Raw genomic sequence first — 12,498 nt, 5'->3', positions numbered from 1 at the left:
GCAGCCTGAGGTATGTATTGTCCACCTCATATGACTTCTAGAAGTTCAGTTCAGTTTTGTATTCAGTATCACAAATTGGAAAGATGGGAAACCTGACTGTTTGGTATGTTGCTGGTTTAATTTTCTATTTCTCTTCCACTTCTTTCATTCCTTATCAGCTTTTTCAAGTTTCCTATTTTTTTCTCTTGATTTTGTAAATAAATAGAGCATCTATGAAATCAGGGACTTTAAACATTTTTTGCATCAGAGACCCTTTTTCTGAATGATATTTTTAAATATAAAAAATAAAATTCACAGGATTGCCAAGGAACTGAATTAAATTGAAATATAGTTATTAAATATTTTTATTTTTTATCTTTTTTTATTAATTTGTTTGTTTCCTTTTAGTTTGTAGGATTCGATTCCACAATTCCTTGAGTTTCACATTTTGTCCCCCTCCCTCCTCTCCCCCCCATGGCAGCTTATAGTCAAGCATAGGATCTGTAAATACTTTTACATTATACATTAGTCAGGTTATAAGGACGGATTGTACCAGCTGGAATGAAAAATGGTAAAGAAGACATAAAACTAAATAAGAGAAGGAAAAAGATCAGGTATTTTGCTTCCACCCGGATATAAACTTAGTTCTTTCTCTGGATGCACATATTTCTCTCCAACATGAGTCTTTTGGGATTGACTTATATCACTGCATTGCTGAGAAGAGTCCAGTCTATCAAAGTTGGTCATCACACATACGTTGTGTCTGTAACTGTACAAATTTCTCCTGGTTCTACTCTTCTCACTCAGCATCAGTTCTTTTAAGCCTTTCCAGGTAAATACAAAGACTGTCTGCTCCTCGTTTCTTATAGCACAATAGTATTCCATAACATGCATATACCACAACTTGTTCAGCCATTCCCCAATTGATGGGCACCCCCTTAATTTCCAATTCTTTGCTACCATAAAAACAGCTGCTATAAACATTTTTGTATATATGGGTCTTTCTTCCATTTCTATGATCTCCTTGGGATATAATCCTAGGAGAGGTATTGCTGGATCAAAGGGTATGAAAGTATTTATAGCCCTTTGGGCATAATTCCAGATTGCTCTCCAGAAAGGCTGGATCAGTTCACAGCTCCACCAGCAATGCATTAGTGTTCCAATTTGCCCACATCCTCTCCAGCATTTGTCATTTTCCTGTTTTGTCATCTTAGCCAATCTGACTGGTGAGATGTGGTACCTCAGAGTTGTTTTGATTTGCATTTCTCTAATCAATAGTGAATTAGAGCATTTCTTCATGTGCTTATAGAAATCTTTAATTTCTTTCTCTGAAAACTGCCTGTTCATATCCTTTGACCATTTATCAGTTGGGGAATGACTTGTATCCTTATAAATTTGACTCAATTCTCTGTATATTTTAGAAATTAGTCCTTTGTCAGAGACATAGGTTGTAAAGATTTTTTCCCAATTTCCCACCTCCCTCTTAATCTTGGTTACATTGGATTTTTTTGTACAGAAACTTTTCAATTTCGTGTAGTCAAAATTATCCATTTTACATTTTATAATGTTCTCTAATTCTTATTTAGTCATAAAGTCTTTCCCTCTCCACAAGTCTGATAGGTAAACTATTCCTTGTTTTAGGAGACTGCTTACAGTATCAACCTTATACCTAGATCATGCACCCATTTAGACTTGATTTTGGTATATGGTGTTAGATAATGGTCTATGCCCAGTTTCTGCCATACTATATTCCAGTTTTCCCAGCAGTTTTTTTCAAATAGTGAGTTCTTATCCCCAAAACCAGGTTCTGGAGGTTTATCAAACAATAGATTACTATAGGCGTTGACTTCTGAATCTCGTGTGCCTAATCTATTCCATTGATCCACTCCTCTATTCCTCAGCCAGTACCAAGCAGTTTTGATGACTGCTGCTTTATAATACAGATTGAAATCTGGTATAGCTAGTCTACTAATTTTAAAAATATTTTTAAAAAGAAATTCATAGATGCCAGGTTAATAACTCCTATATACATGCTCATTATATGCCAGGTGCTCAATTCAATAAGCATTTTAAAATATCTAGTATATCCAAGGTTTCTACAAAGTCCTATTCTGATGTTTCATTGCAGTGTGGAAATGAACCCTGGGCTCTCAAAGGCTATGCCAATGAAGGGAAAGTTCTGGAAAGTTTTGTCATACTAGCAAGGCTTTGAGTATAGTTCTAGTAACAGACTACATCAGCCTTCCAAGGACCCAGTCTTGCTAAGTATGAAAACGTTCATCACCAGTAGACTGGTGACTCAATGATGAAGTCTTTAGCCATGGTTACCCATGAAACTAAGGAAAACAGAAAATAATCTTTAAGTATTTTATGTATGAGGTCCCTGTCCAGGGATCACCAAACAAACATACTGTAGGAGAAACTGAGTCATGTCTATCTTGGCATTCTCAATATATATAAATGAAAGCAGAAGCAAAAGGAGATTACTCCTGTATGGGAGAATAGCTCATAGTTTCTCCCTGGAAAGATTAACCAATCAATCAACAAATAGTAAGCAGTAATTGTGTGCACTGGGAAGTAGTGCCTGCTCTCATGGATCTTCCATTCTACTGAGTAACAAAGACGTTTGTGAAGTTGATTTTATCAAACATCTAAAGACAATAAGAAACTAAAACCCAAAAAAACCAAACCCAAACAAACAAACCTGTAGGTAAAATTTTATGTAAAACACTGTGATGCAATGGAGAGAAAAATGGGTTTGCAGAAATGTTCTTGAGGGTCTCAATTAAACCTAGTCATTCCAATGACATTTAAGGATGAATCTGAAAGGACAATAAACAGATTGAAAAAATATAAAGGAATTTTATAACAAACCATTTTTCCCATCAATAATTGAGCTACCATATATGGACATTAATATCATAGTCCTATATGTGACACATGAGAAAATATAAAGTCTGCTAGAGAAAACAAAGGAGTGAAGATTAACTGGACCACATCAAGCACAAAAATGTCCTTATTGGAACCAATGCAATTTTGAAGTCATTAAAGGGTCCATTCCCAAGTATCAGAAATAGGGGAGGATATAAAATGCTTGGAAAAAGTAATAGTATTACTACCTCCTAAAAGGTAATCAAGAAAACATCAATAACTACTGAATCATATGCTAAATTTCCCATCTCCATGAAATCTTTGAAAATAATCTACATAGCTTGGAAAGAATTCTTAATTGAGGCATGAGGCAAGCCTTTGTAAGTGACATTCAATAGTACACCATGTATTTATGGCTACCTAATTAAACAAAAGAAGTAGAGAATACAAAAACCCATTGTGATTATTGAGTGTTAGCAATTAAAAAAAACCAAACAAATCATGATTTTATTAAATAGAGCAAAATGCTGCCTTAAAATGCTCTCATCCAACAAGGTGTCTTCAATGCCTATCGAGCATTGTCTGGGTTCACTCATGCAATCCTCCTGACATTGACAGGTTGAGCCCCCAGAGGGTAGTTGACTACTTCTTCCATCAGGATTCTCAAGGAAACCCTAAGGGTTTGACATTACTCTCCCCATAGTAAAAAATAAATAGGTGAAGAATGGCTACAGTTTAGGCTATGATATGCAGTTGATTATACAGCCCATGGATACAGTCCATAAATATTTATATCTTGGACAGACATGACATATGGACAATGAATTGGGGCCTAGAATTGAATAGGAAGCAAGCAGGCTGGATTCCATTTGAGAAAAAGCATAGTATTTATAATGAACCCAAACTTCTCCCTGAAACAAAGGCCCATCTTTTTTTTTTTAACATCAATAGTTTTCTGGTGAAGCTATATGACTGCAAACCATCAACTATCACATCCTCTGAAGCTGTAAGAACTCTGAACAGTACAATGACAATTTGTGATTCCAGAGGACTGATGATGAAACATACTATCCATGACAGATATAGGATAGAATTAGGGTACAGAGAAGACATCTCTATTTATATCTCTATCTCTATATATCTATACCTCTATCTAGATGCATATGTGTGTGTACATATTTACACACATACATTTGTGTATAACCATTGAGAGAATTTGTTTTATTTGATTATACATATTGATGAGAAATTTGTTAGTTTTTCCTTTTTTTCTCCTAATGGGATAAGGGTGGGAGGGAAATAAGCTAGATTTTTATTTTATTCTATTTCTATTCTATTTTTTTAAAATAGAGAAGTGAGGTATGCTGCCAATGTGAAATGTATGTACTTTCAAATGAGGTCACTGCATTATTAGTTTTATTTAGTTGTTTACTTTGTTATGAGACCTCTCATGCAGTGAGAGTAATCTATAAATGTATTTAATATAAAAATAAAACAGATCAAATAAACTAAAAGTGACAAAGGATTAAAATTGTGGATCACCTACAGAATAATGAAGAGACAGATGGTGGGCATGAGTAGACTTCATTAGCAATGAAGATTGGAGGAACTATCACGTGGAAAAGGGTTTAGACTTGTTTTGCCTGGTCCCAGAGGGAAGACCTAGGAATAATGGGTAGTAATTGTAAAGAGAAAAATTGAAGCTTGATGTCAGGAAAAAATGTACTAATGGTTAGAATTCCTTCCTCAAGAAGTCCTGGGTCCCCACCTCACCCGAGGTCTTCAGGCAAAGGTGGGATAACTACCCATCAGGTATGTTAGAAAGTGCATCGTTTTTCTGGTCCGAGTTGGACTAGATGACCTCTGAGGCCTCTTCCAAATTTGAAATTCTGAGATTCTGTAATTATACTAGTGAAGTGACATAAAGATTTTCCCCAGAGAGAAATTTGAATGGAAAAGGAGATGGGCTATTCATGCAGGGTGAGTGAGGGAAAATGACTGGACAGCCCATGTGTTCTGTTGGTACCCACACAACACCAAGAGCTCTAGAGGAAAATCCCTGAGCTATGGAAGATTTGGGGGTGAGGGGAACATGAATCAGATTCACAAAGGATGAAAAGTCATGAATACGTTGCAATTTGCACCACTGACAGTCTAGGTCCATTCAAGTATCAGGTAAATGCCAAGCACCCTGTTTGGTGCTAGGAATATAAAGACAAAAACACAACTGTCCCTGCCCTCAAGAAGCTTGTGTTCTAATTTTCTTTTGTTGTTTTCTCCAGCAGCTTTGGGGGCTTTTCTTTTCTTTCTTTTTTTTTTTCTCAGTGAACTCTAAGGAATCATTCAGCCATTAGTAGCTAATGGTAGATGTTGCACCAGAACTCAGGTCTTCCAAATCCTTCTGGTGCTCAATCCATGTGGATCTCTCTTGCTGTGCCTCCGTTTTCCCACATTTATTACCTACCACTTCCAATCCTGTTTTTGTATTTCTAACCTGTTCAGTATTTCTCCTTTCTCAGTCTCCAATTTTCTTCTCACATCATTCTTGTTTCCTCTTCCCATGCTCTGCTCATCCTTCTTCGAATACTGTTTTTTGACAATAGCAGAAACCATTTTCAGCCAACAAACCACAACCTTGGTAAGATGCACTTTATGAAAACTACATTTGTAAAAGGAAACATAGCCAAGAGACTTGCAAAATATATTTTCTATTTCACCTGAAATCAGGGGAATGGACCAGATGACCCTTAGTTGCCCCCTTACAGCCCTATGATTCTGTTAAAAAATGACCTTGGTTGCAGAGGTAATAATACTCTGGTAATATTATGCTTGACATTTAATCAAGTGATGTGAATGAGTCATTGCAGCTTCTCAGAGGAGCTGCTGTGGTGTGGCTGAAATGAAATCAGGATAAGGAGCTAACATAGGTAGACACTGACACCCCCAAAAGCCTCCCCCCAAAAGAGTCTGCTTGAATTACAGATCATTCTCTCGACTTTCTTCATCAGACATCTAGAATCTTCAAAAAAAAATAAAGCTATAAATTGAATAAAATCTTTTGTTGGTGAAGCTAGATTTTTTTTTCTAAGCTTGAAAGAAGAACAATTTTAAATGGATCACTTCTTGAAAGGGAAATGGTGGTGTGTTTATAGAAGAAACCACTGATTCACAAGGATTTTCATTATAATCCATTCAATTTATTTATGGGGGTAACTACAGAGACTACCACAAGTGGGTTTTTTTTGTTTGTTTGACTATACCAAAGCACAATAGAACCATAACTTAGATTTTATAAGTTTTCAAAGTTGGATTATCAATAGTCAGCATTAGTTTAACTCTGGGGAAATAGATCAAATAGTTGTCTGGTGACTAGGTCGTATTTTTTTGGAGAGAAGACTAGAAGGAACAGAGACATGCCAGTTCAATTCTATAAGCATTTATTTAGTGCCTATTATGGACAAAATATTATGTTTGGTGCTAGGAATACAAAGACAAAAACAAAACCATACCATACCCTATCATCTCTTTCTCTGCATGTCATGGACTTTACATAGGATGCTTACCAATTCCCAGAAGTTTTTAGACTGCTGTCATTAAATTCTGACCCCAGAGCATTCATTGGCTCTGATCCTAGCAATATGCCAGGCCTATTGACTAGATTCACTAGTCTGATTGTGACAATGGTCATATTGACTTACCCTTTGAAAAATAATTCACATTTTTATAACCCTTATATAATTATAAAGTATTTTCTTCACAGCAATCATGTGAAAGAGCAAGGTCATCTATTATTATCCCTGTTTTACTGTTGAGGAAACTGAGAGTCAGAGGTCAAGTGAATTGCCCATGGTCACATAGCCAGACAAATCTCTTGAATATGCGTCTAATACTCTTTCTTCCACACTACTACTCTGTTTTGCAATAGGGCAACTATGCATACTGGCATATCCTTAAATAATTAAGTCTATGAGTTTTTAAAAAATCATAAGCTCTGCCTTTCCTTTTATTTTTGTGATAGGTTTTCATTAAATCTGTAACTGTGTCTAATATAATGACTAAATCACTTAATTTGGAGGAATCAAGATTTTTAAAAATCAGTTAATTCAGTTTTTTGAAAATCAGTCAAAATGATTACTTGCCATCTTGGGTCTGCATAGATGAAGGAAGCTAGCATGGCTGGGGTATTTTATATTTCCATCTATGTTGTTAGTTAACAAGCATTTATTGAGTGTCAAAGTAAGTCACTGAGAAATTTTATACCCTTTCAGGTCCCCACTTAAGAATTATTTCACTATCAGGCTTAATTTTTTTTTAATCATCCAGAGTTGAAACCCATCACTCATGAATTATTACAGCCCACCTCCTTTTCTTGGAATATATATAATTGATGATGTTTTTTATGCAAGTTATTGCTTGTATAATTGTTGGTAATATAGTGTAGTCAACATATACTCACCGTGCCTCTTGGGCCACCTGCAAGTGCAAGTCCTCTGAGATTATGGTGATCAAGAACTCAAAACTACATAATATCTCTGGGAGAATATTGGTATTAAAAAGAAAAATAACAGATGGATAGCCTGGGTGTTACATTGGTATCCGTGACATATTAAAAAAAACAACAGAGACAAGTTTCCAGCATGTTGGATAGATTCTGTAAGGAGTCACAGAAAGACACGGACAAGAGTATTTTGTCCTAAGGGGGTGTGCCTAGATTGCTATCTACACCAGGAGAAGGAGTACATATACCAGGGAAATCACAGATCGATTTAAACATAATTTTTAGAGCTGATTCTCAACTTAAAAAGTCCATTAAAGAAGCAATGAAGAATCCTGATGCCCCAGGACTGATGCTGTAGCACTCTAGTCACCTCTTGACAGAGATGATGAACTCAGTGTCGAATGAGATATATTTTTAGATACTGTCAATGTGGGAAGCTAGTTTGTTTGACTCTACGTATTTATTACAAGGATTTTGATTTTCTCTTTTTTTAGTGGGAGGGGTTAAGTAGGGAGGTAGTAGGATTAGCATTATTGTTAACAATAGGTTTGCTGACAGAGACAGAGACAGAGAGAGAGAGAGAGGGAGACACAGACAGAGAGAGAGAAGGAGGAGGAGGAGAAGAGGAGGAAGAGAATGTTACTGAGGCATTTTTTAAAATGCACAGAAGAGAAGAGAAAGTCAGAAGGAAACATAGACAAGGAGGTGTATTTTGAAAGTAATGTTCAAGTTAAATGTATTATATACCTAAATAGAAGGCAAGCTATCCATAATAGAGGCTCATGGTTCAATGTGTAATTCTACTTTTCCGTTCTACTTTATATATGGAAATGCTCAGTTTATTTAGTGTTTATTAAGCCCAACTTAAAAAAAAAATAGAAGTGTAACAGGGGTCTAATGCATACCTTGACCATTTCTTGGCAGAGGATGCTAGCTTGCTGATTACAGGAGAATCCTGATGATATGTAAGGGAAGTGCCTTAGAGGGACCAGACTATTTGAGAACATTCTATCACTGACTCTAGTTGACCTACCTTGTGGTTGAAAGGGGCCTTTCTCCATTGGCTGTGTAGTTGGAGCTGTTGGAGTCTTCAAAAGGGCCTGAGTCAGCTACAGTTACCTCTTTATTACATTCTGTGAAGAAAGTGATTCCTTTTGGTCTAGTGAGTGACTGCTGTAAAAGGCCTCTGGGCTCTCTTCCCCTCTAAGGACATATAGTTCCCAAGAAACAAGGCTTCCTTGGTCCTTTCATTTTTTCCTTTTTCGTCCTGGGCATGGAGAGTAGAGAATCCAACCTGGATCAGGAAAAGGAGTTAGCAGAGTTCAAGAATCATAATCCGGGCCAGATTTTACAGCCAACACATCAGTTCCCCAAAAAGCAAGGTGATCTTTGAGAGTGACCTGAGGCCAGCTGAAAGAGTCATACACCAAGGCTTTTGTGATGTGAACTTGCTGGGACCAGTGCTATTCAGGAACAGAGCTAAATGCTGAGCCTAATTCCCTGTCCTGCCTCCACTCATCTCACAAAGACTGAAGTCCTAAGTGTGTGAGGAAGTGGAAATTATACACCCCAATACTGGAGAAAATGTTTGTAGGTTTTTTCCTGTCATATCTTCGTTCCTGTCATGTCCCTTTGTAAAAGCTACCTGGTCCAAAATCATTAAATGGAACTAGGGTACTAGTTATTGGTTCCCTAAATTGGGGGAACTCTTCAGGCTAGGGTTTAAGTCAGTGGCATTAAAAGAAAGTGACTTTGATCCCTGAGGACGAGATGTAGCAGGTCTGTCTGGATCTCAGACAGCCAGAGTACACATCACCCCTTCTCAGCCACCTCCCCAAAAAACAGTGAAAAAAAAATCATGAAAGAGCTGAATCCAGTAATCCCACCCCAAACTGAACACATGCAAGATCAAAAGCTCCAAGGAAGATGATGCACCTGTCCAGATCCTCCTAATCTTCAGACTCCACTCAAGGTGTGCCTCCTCCTAAAAGCCTTCCAGGATTACTTTGCCTCTCACTGAACTCTTTTCTCTGAACTCATACAACATTGACTGCTCATATTCACCTCACAATTTAGTATCTAATTTTCTGCTTCATTAAGGCTTTACCAACTGTGTCTTAGATTTGTCTGTTTCAACTAAGCTGTCGTATTCTTCAGATCAGAAGGCACTTCTTCCCTTTCCCCCACAAATTGTCTAGCACGCAGCATAGTCAAGAAATGCTTGTTTATTGACTGTTTGAAAAACGAAAAAGTTATCTCCTTAATTCCTCAAAACAGGTAGAGAACAGAGACTGTGGTAACAAAGACAGGGGAATGCAATGATGAAGAATTGTTTTTATCTCAAAAGTCTAAGAATATGGCTTGGATCAAAACACATTTGGGGGAGTTAACGGTATTTTTTGAGAAGCTCAGGATTTTTTCTTAGCCAAACTACAAAGCAGCAATAGCCCATTGTGTGTTTGGAGAACCATTTCAAAATGAACACAATTGTCTGAGAGCCCTAATCTTCGTCATCTAAATGCTTTTGTCTACAAAATATGAGAGCATGCAGGGTTAAAATAAAAAAAAAAACCTATCTGGGCATCCCAGAGACAGTCATATCAAGACCTTTGATAAGAGAGGGTGAGATAGAACAGAAAGGTAATTTATGGAGGCCAGTCAGTGACAGCAGCAGAGAATGAATACAGCCTGCAAGAACAGTGAAAAGTGTTATAAAAAGAAAGAAAGGAGGGCTCTGACTGACCAGGAAAGAAAATAAAATCAGTGTGCATGGGAGTCCAAATCATTTGCCTGGAATTATCAGGCACCTGAAACAACAAGGTCAAGAATGTGACCCGAATGATGGTATAAAAAATTCCTTTCGGAAGCTACATGCTGAGAGGGACCAAAAGAGTTAAATTGGAAAGCCAACTTTCTTGATGCTGGATTAGACCAAATACCAAGGTGAAGATTCAAATCAGGCAAAGCCAGTGGGGGTTCTGGAAAATAAGGGAGAAGATAGGAAACTGGTGTAGGAGTGAAAAGGGGAAAACACACACACACACACACACACACACACACACACACACAAAAGGAGTGGGAGAACCAGTGGTGCCTTTAAGAAAAATGGTAGAGTCAAATAAAAGGCCACAGAGGCTCACAGGATGCCCTTTAGTATGAGAACCTAGTGATGAAAAGACAGGCTTAGTAAAGGAACCCCTTCTGCCCCTCCCCCCCAGCCTGCTTCCGCCCTCTTCCCAGCTCAACGCCATGCAGCAAAGACATCCGGATTCCAGGCAGCCGAAGGACAAAGGGCTCTTTTCCCTGGTATGCTTTCCTGTTCAGTTGGGATTGTTGGCTACAACTCTTTGATCAAATTAATGGTATTGTGTAATTGGACAACCTAGGGCTTTGGTGACCGGGAGCATATGGCTGTTTCCCGGAATCCTTGTGCTTACCTTTGGTCTCATCCTCTCAAGGTTTCCTTTTCACTGGAAGGAAAATTTCCCTAGGTCTAAATGCTGCTGGTGTCACCATGACATGCTGCCACTGGCCCAAAGGGAGGAAAGTGGCGTCTGTAAATGGGCATGTTGCTTCTGGCCTGGCTTCACTATTTCTTTAGGTTCCCCCTCTCTGTCATTCTGATTGACATCTCCTAATTCCTTCCTCTGAAATCCCTACAATGCAAACCAGAACCAACCTTGGTGCCCAGGGGAGTCTCTGTGAAAACTCTGTTTAGAACAGAGAGAGGCAACTCTTTAGGGGTGTTGACAAATACCATGGCCCTGCGAATCCAGAAACTGGGGTCTGAGTTCTGGCTCAGCCACCCTGGCCATGTGAACTTGGCTAAGACCTCCAGGGCTTACATTTCCTCATCTGTAAAATCAAATGGTCAAAGTAAGTTATCCTTGAGATCCCTGTTGGGTTTGAAATTCTGATTCTCTCCTGGTTATGTGTTCTTTAAGAAGAATAACTGTTTTGTCCCACAATACTGTAAGTGTGTGCATATATGTGTATGTATGTCACAGTAAACAGTGGAAGTTGGAGAAAAAGGCAGAGGGAAGATCGAATTTATGAACTAATTGATATAACATCTTTCTCCACAATTCATCGATTAAAAATAAAAAGTAGAGACTTGTGTTACCTGCCAAGTCTTTAGAGAATGGTTGGGGTGATATCTTATGGTGCAAGGGTGTGCTGGAGTCAGTTCTTACAGACTAGGAGAGCTGATTGTTAAATATTCACTATGACCAATAACATCTTGGAAATCCACAGAGGCAGCAAATCAGGGTTGATTTATTGTTCTGTTGACTATCTAGGTTTAAGAAAGTGATAGAGAAAATTTAAATAATAAAGGTTAAAGTTAAAAGTGTGTCCTGCTAACTTTGAAGAGCCAATTGTTTAACTTTTACCAACACATCACTGTTTGTAGATAACACTTCCTTTACACTGTACTACAGAGAGAGAGAATATATCTATTTAGATCAAGAATTCTTAACCTTTTTCATATTGTGTACCCCATCTCAGAATAATGGTTTTCAAGTGCATAAATAAAATATGTAGGATTGGGAAGGAAATCAATTATAGTGAAGTAGTTACCAAAATATTATTTAAAAATAAGTTTATAGGTCTCAGGATAAGAACCCCTTATTTAAACTAGAGGATTATTATTATAACTAATAATAATAAGTTTCATTCACATAACCTTTCATATTTTACAAAGTTCCTTTTAGACATTTTTACACTGAAATCTTTCTCCAGAGCCTGCTTGGGGCACCAAGGTGATGCTGGGTTCTTAAAAGTAATGCCAGTGGAACTAACACCTTGTACCAAGCTGGAAAGACTTCAAATCTGGCCAAGTGATGGGACTGTGTGTCTGCTATTATTCAAGGGGCCAGCATAAGTGCTAGCTGGTGTTGTCTGTGGGGTTGGCCCTCTGCTGTAGGGTTGAGCTGTCTTGATGGATATAGACAGATGAGCAAAAACTGACAATCCAGATGACATGTCCCATCCCATCAAGGCATTCACCTTGAAACCTGGACCTACCTAAGCATCTCATCATCTGTCCTGCAACTACACTTGTGTTCGTTCTCCACCCCCACCCCCCACACTTACATTGTTTTTCACAGTAATCAGATTGATATTAAATTACTACTAGAAATTATATGGCA

At 37.9% G+C, this 12,498-nt stretch overlaps 1 long non-coding RNA gene across 1 annotated transcript; it reads right to left on the bottom strand.

Moving 5' to 3' along the window:
• Positions 1-380: 380 nt before the first annotated feature.
• LOC138146551 (uncharacterized) lies at positions 381-11,927 on the bottom strand. The gene is made up of 3 exons (XR_011164520.1): positions 10,786-11,927; positions 8,382-8,642; positions 381-5,436 (listed from the first exon to the last, which is right to left on the bottom strand). It is a non-coding gene; the product is annotated as an uncharacterized lncRNA (long non-coding RNA).
• Between the last annotated feature and the right edge of the window lie 571 nt (positions 11,928-12,498).

Source organism: Petaurus breviceps, unplaced genomic scaffold, assembly GCF_028583685.1.
Source record: "Petaurus breviceps papuanus isolate PSGF00001 unplaced genomic scaffold, PetGlider_PUasm1.0 140, whole genome shotgun sequence".
Taxonomy (NCBI): domain Eukaryota; kingdom Metazoa; phylum Chordata; class Mammalia; order Diprotodontia; family Petauridae; genus Petaurus; species Petaurus breviceps.
The sequence above is the reverse complement of the archived record's forward strand: the minus strand, read 5'-3'. Positions and strand labels throughout refer to the sequence as shown.